The following is a 14095-nucleotide window of genomic DNA, read 5'->3' as shown; positions in this document are numbered from 1 at the left end:
CTGCAAAACACGCAATATAGGTATGCGCATGATTGTTGTATAATATGCCACGCCTAGGAGCTCTTTCTAAGTAACATAATATATGCTCTAGCATTGCCCAAATGCAATATCCTGGTGAGTTATAATGAGCTAGTTTAATTTCCCAACTATCCTCCTATATCTTTCAAGATCATCTAAAGGATCACCATCCTCGTTTGTCAGATGCACATTAGGAACCATTGGAGAACTACAAGGTTTAGCTACCAAATTTTTAGTTTCTGCAAGTAGATCAAGTGCATACTTTCTTTGAGACAGAAAAATTCCCTTTTTTCTTCTTGTTACTTTTACCCCCAAAAAGTATGTTAACTGATCCAAGTCTTTTGTATGAAATCTGGTATGCAAGAAAGAATTGAGAGAAAAGATACCTACATCATCATTTTCTGTAATAACAATATCATTAACATATACTAGCTACAAGAAAAGTAACACCAACCTCAGATTGTTTGTAAAACATCGAATGATCACAACCACTTTTATTCAGTCTAAATTGTTTAACTGCCTCACTAAACTTTTTGAACCAGGTATTAGGGCTTTGCTTCAATCCATAAAGGGATTTATTCAAATGGCATACCTTCCTAAACTCCCCTTAAGTAACAAACCCAGGTGGTTGTTCCATATAGACTTATTCTTGAAGATCCCAATGAAAAAAGACATTCTCAATATCTAATTGGTGTAAAGACCAATTATAAGAAATGACTAGCGAAATGAATAAACGAATAAATGTGAGTTTGGCCATAGGAGAGAAAATTTTTGAATAATCCACCCATAAGTTTGATTATAGCTTTTTCTAGCTAATCTCACTTTAAGTCTAGCCACTAAGCCATCTAGATTAACCTTAATGTTGAATACCCATTTGCAACCAATAGCCTTTTTTCCAACAGGTAAATCCACTAGGTTTTAAGTATCATTCTCATCTAATGCATATATTTCCTTTAACATCGTATCATGCCAACCAGGATGATTTAAAGCTTTCTAAACTGTTTTAGAAATAGAAATGGTATTTAGGGACGTAATGAAAGAACAATAGGAAGGAGAAAAATGGTTATATGAAACAAAATTAGAAATAAGATAGGTACAGTGATGTTTACCTTTACTTAGAACAATGGGAAGGTTAAGGTCACTTGGGATTGGATCAAAAGACGAAGACATTGGTAAAGAGATTAGGTCTGATGATGAAGGCACCAATATATGACATGTATAATTAGTCTCTTTACATATAGAATAAACTTGAGTAACCGGTGGCCTTGTCGGAGCAATTGCCAAAGAATTAGAATTCCTTGGTTGACTAGTGACAGTGTAAATTAACCAATCATCTTTCTCCCCTATTTCAAAAGATTCTAAGACATTTCTTCTTAAAAGAATGACACTTTTTCTAAGAATGCAACATTGATAGACACAAAATACTTGTTGAGATTTGGACTATAACACTTGTATCTCTTTTAAAGGCAAGAGTACCCTAGAAACACACACTTTAAGGATTTTGGCTCAAACTTAGTGACATGAGATTGAACATCTCAAACAAAATAGGTACTCTTGAAAATTCTTGGTTCCAGTGGAAATTTTGGTTTGGATGGAAATAGAACATTGTATGGGTTATTACCATAAAGTACGAAAGAAGGCATGCGATTGATTAGAAAACAAGCCGTCGAAACAACACCAGCCCAAAATTCTTAGAAACTTTCGTTTGAAATAAAAGAGTTGTGGTTGTTTCAAGAAGATGTTTGTTCTTCCATTCAATGACACCATTTTAAGATGGCGTGCCAACTCAAGAAAATTTGTGAATAATCACATTTTAAGTCATAAAAGCCTTACAAGAGTTGGAAAAATATTATTGAGCATTATTGCTGCAAAAAATCTGGACAAGCACACCAAAATGAGTTCTTATCTCGGCACAAAAGGTACAAAAATGAGAAAATACCTCTGACCAATTTTTCATAAAATATATCCATGTCATTAGAGAATAATCATCTACAAACGTAACAAAATATTGAAATTCAGGTTCAGATACTACCTAACAAGGTCCTCAAACATCCAAGTGTACTAACTCAAAAGCAAAACTAGCTCGTTTTTTAGATCTCGGTCTCAAAGGGATCCGTTGGTGCTTTCACAAAGTGACATGCTTCAAATTTCAAGGAAGGTAGGTCTTGAAATTATGGACATAACTTATTTGAAAAAGAAAGAAAAGGATGTCCCAACTAACAATATGTTTTAATTGGAGAGAGAATAGTAGGACAAGCATGTTGGATCTGTGCCCTAAGTGTAGTATTTTCGTCTAACTACACTTGTAATTTTTCAAACAGATTGGTTAATAAAATTATTCATGAATTACATTAAAACTTTTTATATTGTCCTCACGTGGTTTTTGCATACAAAGAAAAATGGAAGCAAATGTTACTTGCTAGTTGTCTAATGTTTAACTAATATTAAGCAGTATTACGTGGTAGGATCGTAATATAGAAAAAAATTATATTAGTAGACAAACCTAAACATGTCATTAGTCTAATCAGAAATGAGCAAACTGATTGAAAGAATAATATGCTCTCTATCAAGTCCAATTGGGGAGATTCTTTGTCTTGGGCATCAGAGCGAATGACTCCCAAAAGACAGAGACATAAATGTGACTGATTGGACTAATAGTTTATCGGACAGGACCCAAAAAGAATAGATCCTAAATTTGTTTATGGATTTATTCACTTGTGAGATTTATAGTTTGACACACCTAAATCCTAAGTGGATGACGGACTATATATGCGTGACTCGTACACTTTGATGTAAGTAAAAGCTTAAGTTCGAATAGATAAGGAACTGAAAGCTGGTGAGTTGGGTGTACAACTTCTGCAGTATGTAACGTTATTCATAATAGTGGAATTCATAGTCCGAGACATGGGTAAATAATATCCTCTCATTGGCATTACATGGTTGATGAAAGGTAAACGTGGCCACGAATTGTTCGTCTTTGTGATGAATGGCTTGATCACTATTTGATAGTGATTAACTTTTCATGAAGGAAGATGTAATGATTACCATGAGATAAAATAGGATCATATTGGGAGAGATTAAGGATATCCTATGAGGGTAACACACTTATGACAAGGTCATTGGACGAGTAATGAGTAGTTGCTTTCGTAATGGTATATCGTTAGGGAAAGCTTAGTCACGATACTATACTAGGTGAGTTTATAATTAATAGGCTAAAAGTCAGAATTTAATTATAAATAATTTGAGCCCTAATTACATATGTCCAATTGATCCCTCCTCTAGCTCGTTAAAACCATAAATGAATTGTGTGTTTGAATCAAAATGAATACAATGAATAGAAATAGAGAAAAGGAAAAACATTGAGAAATAACTATGATTTTCTCCGAAATGGAGAAATGTAATCATTTGGAAATGAATGTGGTTTTCTCAAAATGGAAATGGAAATGAAAATGAAAATGAGAAACGATTTATTTGCAAATGTATATGGATTACTCAGAAATGACTAAAAGAATGCGTTTATGTTTTTGAGTTATTTTAAAGCCCGAAAATGAAAATAAACCATTTGGTAATAGTGAACATGCTGAGTGGTGAAATATTAAACATATTTTCCCAAAATTTTATAGGGGGTAAAATTGGGATGAGAATATTATTTAATATAAATATATTGAAGTTTATTTTGGAAAACAGAAAAATAGAATTGGGTTTGATCAAATTACAAAGTATTGGATCGAAAAGTCCGGGAAGTACTCGTAATTAGACCCGATATGAGAGAGGCCAAAAATCCCCTAATGTAACATGAAGGGGACCCTAGTAGGAATATTAAGGTGTGTCGTCCACCATACGTCCACTCTAAGTAGGAAGTTGTTTTTCATTTGAAATAAACAACTACAACATAATAAGGTTCTACTTTCTCTTCTTATAAATAGATGGCATCGGTAAAGCTATTAACACAACTTTGAGAGATTGTTACTCTGCCGAAAAATAGAGAGAAATTATTCTCAACGATTAAATATATTTTTCTAGAATAAAAATTCTATCGGTTTCTATTAAAAAAGAAAGAATTTTTGTTTCTACTCTAAAAGGGAAAAAACTTTTTCTAGTTCTGTGTTTTGATTCAACTGGTTCGAGTCCACACTTGAAGCAGTTTGTGGTAGGATAATAGTAGAAAAGATCGCTTGGTTGAAAGCCGAAAAATATCAAGGATCCATTTATCCGAAAACACGGGTATGATTTCGGTCTAAGGTTTATTGCTATAAATATCACAAACCGAGTCCATTTTTAAAATTTTAATTTTCCACTGCGCAAGAAAATCATTTTCAAACCGGATTTTTTCCAACAAAGCCATGGATTGAGGAATCCACGAGTCGACAATATAAAGACTATCATATACATATCATGTACCAATAATGTGCCTCATAATAAGGTCATAGTGAAAGGCAATGATCAAGAAAAAACGAGATGGTGCAATTTAGGTTATGGGTAAGTTTATTGGCGGATATTAACTTAAAGGCAATGTTAGGTAAATTTAATACCAATGATAAGATGAAGGATGAAGTGAGGTTAATACTTCCAAATGCAACAACTTTATAGGTAGAGAAAATGTTGGGATTACTTGCCATATGATCTATAGCCCCTGAATTGATGCCCCATTTGGATGAAGAGGAAATAAAACATATATTAGATTTACCTGAATTCACAAACAAAGCAACGGAAGCCCTAATATGACGAAAGGCAACAAAACACACAAAAAAGAAAAATTACAAATAACCTAAAACAATACCCAAACAGTGTAACCAAATAATTTTGAACAGTATCCTGTGAACAGTACTGAAACAGTGACAAGAAACCCAAAACACCCTCGAACCACCTCCGATCAATAACCCGACCATTGGGCTTTTGTTGGAACCTCGAGTCGACGTTAGAGTCAAAGTTCAGTGACAAGAAGACCACATGCCCCTACACACTGGTGCATGGAAAAAATGTGCTACTTTTTGGGTGGTGTGCAAGGTTCAAGCCATCGAAAACTATGGATCGTCTATTGAAGTGGTGGCACTCCTCTCTAAACTCGCGGTGTAGATTAAAAACCTTTTTGAAAAAATAACCCACAAAGAAAAAAAGATACCTAATCCCTTCACAATTTAAGCAAAACATTGAACACACAAACTCAAATAGTTCCAAGCCACCGTTAACAATGACAAGATAAAATAGAAAAATATCCAAAATCAGATAACGCCAGTGACACCCTGTAATAGCAATACCCCCGTCTGTCAATCATCCAATACTGAGAACAATTACCAGACAACAATGGCACCACACAATAGCATGCAAAACCAAGCAAAAGTTCAACCATATTTAGCGGAAACTTTAATAGTTTTTGCCAGAATGGTTCACTTTCAACCCTATTTACCGGCAGACTTGGTGACCTTGGCACTGGTCGGGTCCTTCTTCTAAACACTCTTGATAACACCAACAGCAACAGTCTGACGCATGTCCCTGCCGGGAAAACGACCCAAGGGTGGGTTGGTACTCAAAGAAGGTCTCCACAACCATTGGCTCGGTGGGAATAATCTCAATAATACCTGCATCACCAGTTCCTTCTCAAGCTCTTTACCACGTTGCCTGTCAATCTCGGTGAACGGCTTGGCAAACTTGACAGGGACGTGTGAGGCGTGGTAGTCGAGGACTGAGGCATATATGTTTCCAATTTGGCCATGGTAGTTCATGAGGATGACCTGATAAGTGAAGTTGGCAGCCTCCTTAGCAGGATCATCCTCGGAATTTGATGCAATGTAACCACGCCTGAGATCCTTAACAGCAACATTCTTAACATTGAAGCAACTTCATCACCCGGAAGAGCCTCTGAAGAGCTTCATGGTGCATCTCAATGGACTTTAACTTCGGTGGTCAGACCAGGAGGACCAAAGGTCACAACAATAACAGGCTTCAAGATGCCAGTTTCAACACGACCAACCTGGAAAGTTCAAATACCACCAATTTTGTACACATCCTGAAGTTGGAGACGAAGAGGCTTGTCTGAAGGCCTCTTCGGCTCACTGATCTGGTCAAGAGCCTCGAGAAGAGTAGGGCCCTTGTACCAATCCAAGTTGGTAGACGTCTCAATCATGTTATCACCCTCAAAACTAGAAATGGGAACAAATGGAACCTTCTAAGGGTTGTATCCCACCTTCTCCAAGTAGGCTTTATGAATCCCATGCCTGTTCAACATACCAGTTGAGTGAAAGAATCAAATAGTTAATAAAATAATTCATTAGATTGCTAAATGGCAAGCCAATGTATAGAGCATGTAAGCTTTCTGATTATAATGCAAACTTGATGCAAATCAGATGAATGAAAGATCAACTATTAGACATCAGCATTCAGATCAAATTGCTCAAATTGTAGTCAGTACTTCTCATCAATGACAATAAACAATTAAAAATTAAAAAGGAAAACCTTAATGTTAATTTGTCTACATGCCAAGTTTATATTTCATATTATGAAGCTTTCATTACAAAAAAGCAATGCTTATGAAATTACTGATTTACTTCTCTCCAAACCATCAATGTAATCAGAACTACGGACAAATATCATAAGTACAAATCTTGCTAAATAATTCTCAAGGATTGTTTGCTCCAAAATGTTCTACTTAGGCTGGTTCAGTTCTTATTTGCAAATGTAGCCATGATTGTGGAAATGATATCTAAACTAAAAACATGGCAATTGGTGTAAGAATGTGTGAATACCTGAGAAGAGGGTTCTTGCTTGTTAGATGAGTCAGATTTCCCTTCTTTTTCTTTTCTGTTTTTTTTTTGGTTCTTCCATTTATCTCAGAAGGGACCAAAGCTGAACGACCCTCCTGATCTAAATTCTGATAGACTGATTGTTGCAGCTTCTGCCGCTAAACTCGGGTGTAGGCTCCTGTTTCACACTATTACAATGAACATCAGACTTCCCTGAGAGCGGAACATTAATGCCATCCTTCCCATGGAAGAACTTAAATGCCATATCAAAATCCGGACCATCTTCGAATATCAGGCATCCTGCACCCTGCCAGATATAGAAGAACAAAGTCAGGAAAATGGTCTACTTAGTACTTCAAAATCAGCATCAATGCATGAAAGGACAAAAAAAGAATGGGAGAAATTACAGGAACATGAATTGGGGACTAGTAAAATTGCAAGAAAGGAGAAATTCATTGAGCAGCAACTCAAACTCCACCAGTGTAAAAAATAAGTCCAAACCAGAACGCAACCAAAGAGAAGATGATCGGTTCAAGCAAGTTCAATTAGACACCAATGGGCAATGGCTATAATACGTACATATTGCTAATTTTAAAATTTTATGATATCTTATTCAAATTTTAAAGTGAGTAATAGCGAAAAAAAAATTTCAAGGAATACTTATATTTTTTTATATGATAAAATTTAAAAACAAAAGTAATTTTTAAACAAATACTTATGTTTTCTAGTTATTTATAAATTAACTAGTAAATAATCAAGTATCTTCACTTTTATTATTATTGTTTTAATTTAGGGTTAAGTAATTTCATTGATGGACATAATGTCAATAACATTAAAGTCAATATAAATTTGTATAATATATAGCATATATATATTAAAATTAAAAGTTTTAAGTAAGTCGATTTTAAGGGTAGTTATTTAAAAAAAAGAAATTAAATATCCTAATTTATTTTTATAATATATCTATTCTATTATAATTTGTGTGATTAAATTTTATGTTAGGAGGTGAGTGATATTAACTTTTTTTAAGTATACAAGTACAATTACAAATAATGTATATCCAAATCAATTATAACAAAAATAAAGTATTACAAAGTATAATCAAATTAATAATCTAAAATAAAAATAATTAAAGATAATCCATGAGAGTTAAACTTAAGATATTATGATCTCAAAACCTCAACTTTAATCGGAATTGCTAATGCCTCATTGGTGATTAAATTGGTGAAATCTTGGTTACAATTTATACTATTCTAATTTGTGTCACTGTATTTAGTATCTTGAGTTGAGTAATAAAACTCAATTGTGAAAGTACAACAATAAAATTGTAAAATTCAAAAATAAAATAGAGATAATTAGGTATTTTAAATTTTTTTTAAATTAATTTTATATCTATCCGCTCTACATACTTAATGTTTAACCCAAAGTAAGTGAATGAAAATAAATAAATAAAAACTATTTTTAACTGTTTTATTTTAGAAAAAATAATGATAATTTTAAAAGGTTAAAATTGTTGTTAGACCAAATATTTTTATAAAATTTGAGATTTAATCATTATACTAAAAAAGTTAAAATTAAGTTCTCTTTCTTTTATTTAAACATCTCAGGTCCAAAATATTGAAATTATAAGCATTTTTGTCAAAAATTTTCAACTTGAAAATTTGATTAGATTGTTCTCATATGACATGACATATGATTGACAAGAAATGAACATAATAAATTATTTTTCTGTCACTTAACATAAAGATTAATATGTCGTCTATCAAGTTCAATTGGGGAGATACTCTGTCTTGGGTATGGGAGTAGATGACTCCTAAAAGATAGAGACATAGATGTAAGTAAAAATCTAAGTGAATGATGGACTACGCATGTGTGACTCGAATACTTTAATGTAAGTAAAAAACCTGGGTTTGAATAAGTAAGGAACCGAAAGCTGGTGCGTTAGGTATACAACTTCTATAATATGTAGCATTATTCACAATAGTGAAATTCACAACCTAAAACATGAGTAAATGATATCCTCTCATTGACATTACATGATAGATGAAAAGTAAACGTGGTAATGAGTTGTTCATCTTTGTGATGAATGACTGAATTACTATTTGATAGTAATTGTCTTTTCATGAAGGAAAATGTAATGGTTACCATGAGATCCCAAAAAGATTAATGATATCCTATGAGGGTAACACACATTTATGACAAGGTCATGGGACGTGTATTAATCTAGCAGCTTTTGTAATAGTATGTCATTAAGGAAAGCTCAATCACGATACTATAGTGGAATGGCTTCATGACTAAATGATAATTAATATGCGAAGAGTCGAAACTTAATTATAAACCATTTGAGCCCTAATCACATATGTCCAATCAGTCCCTCCGCTAGCTCGTTGAAATCGGAAATGAATTGCATGTTGAATTGACTGTGTCCCACCACCAGGGTGGAGAATCAACACTAAATAATCAAATATGATGCGGTATCTGCATGTGTGACAAATCAATTGTAATATTTGTAGTGTTACAATGGAACACCCGAGTATTCCTAGGATCGAACCCAAAAGAGTCAACGATTTAATGATTTATATTTAACAAACATGCAAGAAAGGAGTCTAGCTAGCTACTCGCTAATTTCTATACTACGACGAAGCATAATTTCGAGGGTAATTACGCTAATTAACTACTTAACACGAAAAATGACCAAATTGTAAAATAGGTAAACTTATAAAATTATCAAATTAATAACAAGCATCGGTTGGTTGACTTCTATGTTGCTAATTAACTTTTGGATTCGGGATCTAAACCACTTAAACTCCTAGATTGGTGCAAATTTACCTCTCGATCTCCACTTTACCAACTTAGACAAATTATTCTCGTTTATCTCTCGACCTCATCAACTAATCCAAGACTATTGAATTGGTGTCCGATAAGATCTTCTCTCGGTCTCACTTACCTAAATTTTCCCTTAGAGTCATCAATCCTAAGTTTTGAAGTCTATTCGATTTAGTCCATTTTTTATGATTTAGTCCCTGCACCAAAAATTAACTAAACAACATTTTCATCAACCAACCGCCATAGATTTAGCTACCCATTATCATTATCATGCATGAATTCATCCAACATTCAAGCAAAATATTCATTAAAGCAAGTACAAGAAAGAGGTTGAGAAAAGCTTAGACCTTTCTTAAAGAAACTTGAAGAAGATAACAATGGCAACAATAGTGATATACAATAACACTAAAAATAAGGTTTTTAACAAATAAACTAAAAAAGGGGCTAAGTTATATTAAAAACTTGGGATGAAAATGAAAATACAATTTGAAGTTCAAGTACTTAAAGGTAACTAACACCTAACTATAGTAAAACTAACTAACTAATAACTAACACCCTAAAGCTATATCTAAAACCCTAAAAAATGAAGAAGACAATTATAACTACTTTAAACCTAAGCTAAAAAGGTGAAAGAACAAAAGTAAAGCAACCTTTAGTTCTCAGCCAAAAGTGGCTTTTAACAACTGATTACAACCCAAAATTTTGGACAAAAATGCCAATAAACATTGTATTTTGATTGTGTTGGTGTTAGACAAAAACTACCCTTACAATCATTTTTCTCCTCGTCAGGTAGCGGTATCGCGATCCCTGGTTTGGGTATCTTGATACCTGAGCTAGTATTAAACTTGAGAGTCTTAGGAGGTCTCGATATCGTGATACCCATCATTGGTATCATGATACCATTGGAAATGGCCTCAATTTCCTTCACTTCAGCACTAATTTCTTCAGTTTTGGGCCATTCTCGACTTTTTACACCACTCAATCATATCGTTAGTTCCACATGGCGTGTTTGACCAATTTACTTACAAAAAATGGCATAAAACTAATAAATATAATTTATTAACGACAAAACTAAAAATAGACAAAAACATATAAAAGACACCTAAATTGCTCGAAAATAAACTCCTTAAGTGTAATGGAGAGCCTAATTTGACATATCAAATTACGGAAAATCATGAATCAAATGAATAGAAATGGATAAAAATGATAAAGTTTGAGAAATGAGAAACATATAGAAATGGATGTGGTTTTCTCACTAAGTAAGGAAATGACACGAGAATTAATTTATAATTTTTGAATTATTAATTAATTAAAGTTCAAAAATTAAATTAAATTAATTGATCATTGTGATTCTGTTGAATGTAGAAAATTAAATATATTTTCTCATAGATTCTTTTACGGTAAAGTTATCATGATTTTAGTAAAGTTATCATGATTTTAACGAAATTAAAATTGGGTTGAGAAAATTATTTAATTGAGAAATTAATTAATTTGTGATGTTTATTTTGAAAAATAGAAAAACATGTATTTTGTTGGATTGAATTATAAAGTAATAGGTTAAAAGTCCAAGAAGCATTTATAATTGGATCCGATATGGGATAGGCCCAAAAGCCCCTCATATTGAATACAAGAGACGACAAACCCTAATATATTTAACTAGGTTGCCATCTCTCTCTCCCCTAGTTCAACTAGAAAGTTGTTTTTCTATTTAATAGCCATTAAATATTTCTATTAATTCAACTAGGTTTTCACTTCCTCTCCCTATAAATAGATGGCACCAGTAGGGCTAACAAGACTGAAGAAGTTACATACAACTTTGAAATATTGTTATTTTTCCCAAAAAGTAGTGAAAATTTATTTTCTAGAGTAAATTATATTTTCTAGGAATAACAATTTTACCAATTTCTATTATGAGAGAGATTTACTTTCCCACTAAAAGTAAAGAAAATAAATTTTGGTTCTATGTTTGATTCGATTTTGTTCGAATCCATGCTCGAAGTAGTTTGTGGTACGAGAATAGAGGAGAAGGTCGTTCGGTTGAAAGTCGAGAACAACAAGGATCGTTTAGCCCAAAACACAGGTGTAATTTCTGGAAAAGTTTATTACCATAAATATCACAAACCAACTCAATTTTCAAAATTTTATTTTTCTGCAGTGTAAGAAAATTGTTTTCGTATCAAATTTTTTTCTTAAGAAATTGTTTTTGAACCAAATTTTTTCCAACAAGGAAGGCTTTGTAAACTCCAAGGCTCTTATTATTTGATTTGAGAAGAGCACCGGTGAAGTGAAGCCTGGAATTTGGAGCTTCCTTGGTAAGGTTGGCCTAAGAGACAAAAAGTTCATTTTCTTCCTTCTTCAAAACCGATTAGTTAAAGGAGAGTAAAAAATGTTAAAGAGGTTGAGGTACAAGAAACAAGTTATAGGAAAATAGTGAAGACCCTTCTGTTGGTAAAGAAAGTATCCAAAGAGAAGGTAAGAAAGGAGGAATACCTTGGGCTTGCTAGAAAGTGAGAACTAATGCGACACCAACTTAGTTGTTTAAGAAATTATGAAAGTTTGAGGTTGGTGGAACTATCAATTAAGGATGGGGAATTCGACAAAGAAGGGGGGTAAAAAGGTAAATACCTCTTTAATGGATAGACTAAACTAAACTAAACTAGGCAGCTTCATTCAAGGTAATGAATAGAAAATTGAATGAAGCTATGATCTATTAGCTTGATCATTTGGTGGGTTGGTAGTCTATAAGGAAAATGGAAGAAGAAGATCCATGTTCCAAAATATAGGGACGATACCTACTCGTACTGCTTTGCGTTAATAGGCTCTATATATGTTCAGGGGACGGGGTCAGTTCCACCTTTGTAGCAGTATCTGCACTTTTGGATCTCAATTGTTCCTTGGGACCATTTATTGTTTTGCTATTTTATTTGCATAGGTTATAATAGAAATTTCATCATATCTTTAAGCATGTCCTAGCATTGTCAGTGCAGTTGTAAGTTATGGGTGGCTGAGCCTGTAATTGGTAAGACTTTAAGGGCTCCTTTGGATGCCAACGCACAACAGTGCGTTGAATTTTTTCCTCCTTATTATAATCTCATTGCACTGGACTGGACTGTGGACAGCCTTTGGATGTGTTGGCTTCCAGCACCGTGAGGAGTTTCTACTGCATTGGACAGCTTTAAGCTGACTGGTGGTAAAAGCTCCAGAGGGACAATGAGACATTTTAGAAGACAATAATACCTAAATATTATACCAAACCCCATTCATTCTCTTATCTCAAATTCAGCAAGATTCTTAGAAGAAGAAGAAGAGCTAGCTAACCTTTCTAACAGGAACATGATTACGAGGATGTTTGGTTTTCAAATCAACAGTAAGATAAGGTTTGGGTTTTGCTGATGAAGAGCTGAAACGAATCAAACCAGCTTCACGAGCAGATTCAAAGTACTGAGTTATGGGCAATTCATTTGCATGATCCCAGTCTCCAAATGCTGGAATCTGCCCACTTCTCTTGCAATTATAATCCTAGTTAAACAGGCAAAACAAGAAAAATCCCACCTTAGATTTAGCTTTAAAGAAGAGATTCAAACAAGAAGAGAAACACAACTTACATCCATGGTGGTCGGTTGTTATTTTGAATCTAAAATAAAAATAAGAGCAAATTGAAAAGGTGTTAGGTGACTTTAAAGGGTTGTGTTTAAAGAAAGTGAGATGAAAAAGCTGAAAAGAAGATATGGGGATTCTCAAGGAAGTTAAAAGAAGATACAGATTCTAGTTTCAGAAATTACACTGAAGAAGAGAATGAATTTAATCTAGCAGTGATGTTATTACTTGGTCTATATTTTTTCCCCAATTTTGGCTTTAAATTATTAGGCATTAGTTTCACAAACTGGAAAAAATAAGAAGGCTTGAACGGGTATTCAGAGAAGAAAAGAACATGAAGAAGAATGAGTTGGAATGGATGAGTTTAATCATATTTTATTTTGGAAAAATTAAATAAAAATAAAAATCATAAAAATATTAATATAATATTAAACTATAATAAAGAGATAATATCTCTATTTCATATAATTCTTACTCTAATATTTCATTACTCTAATAAAAAACTCCTGAGAGAAAAATATAGTAGGAATAATAATACTAAAAAAGCAAATAATATAATCCAAAATTTCCATTTATCGTAATTTGTGTCATATTAGGGATGAAGTTAAATGATACTTTTATTTATTAATTAATTGAATTGCGATAGTTAAATGGCTTATGGATTAAATCGTAGAGGAAAGTAAAGTGGTATGTTAAATGTAAGGAGGAAGAATTTAATTGATTGGAAATTGATAGGGATTAGTTGAGGAATTGGCCAAAGCCCTTGGGAGTAAATTGACCATGTTTTGTGGAGAAAGTAAATCATCTCCTTGGACCCTTGGGTGAGAGCAAAAGAAAAAGAGTTACTATAAAAAAATTAAAAAAAAATATCATTTTATCTAATAAATAATTTAAATTAATTATATAATTCATTA

General features: G+C 33.0%; 1 pseudogene; it reads right to left on the bottom strand.

The window, feature by feature from the left end:
- Positions 1-5157: 5157 nt before the first annotated feature.
- On the bottom strand, positions 5158-6195 carry LOC105775913 (elongation factor 1-alpha-like; annotated as a pseudogene).
- Between the last annotated feature and the right edge of the window lie 7900 nt (positions 6196-14095).

Source organism: Gossypium raimondii, chromosome 10, assembly GCF_025698545.1.
Source record: "Gossypium raimondii isolate GPD5lz chromosome 10, ASM2569854v1, whole genome shotgun sequence".
Lineage (NCBI taxonomy): Eukaryota > Viridiplantae > Streptophyta > Magnoliopsida > Malvales > Malvaceae > Gossypium > Gossypium raimondii.
Note: the sequence above shows the minus strand (reverse complement) of the source record. Positions and strands in the feature narration are given on the sequence as shown.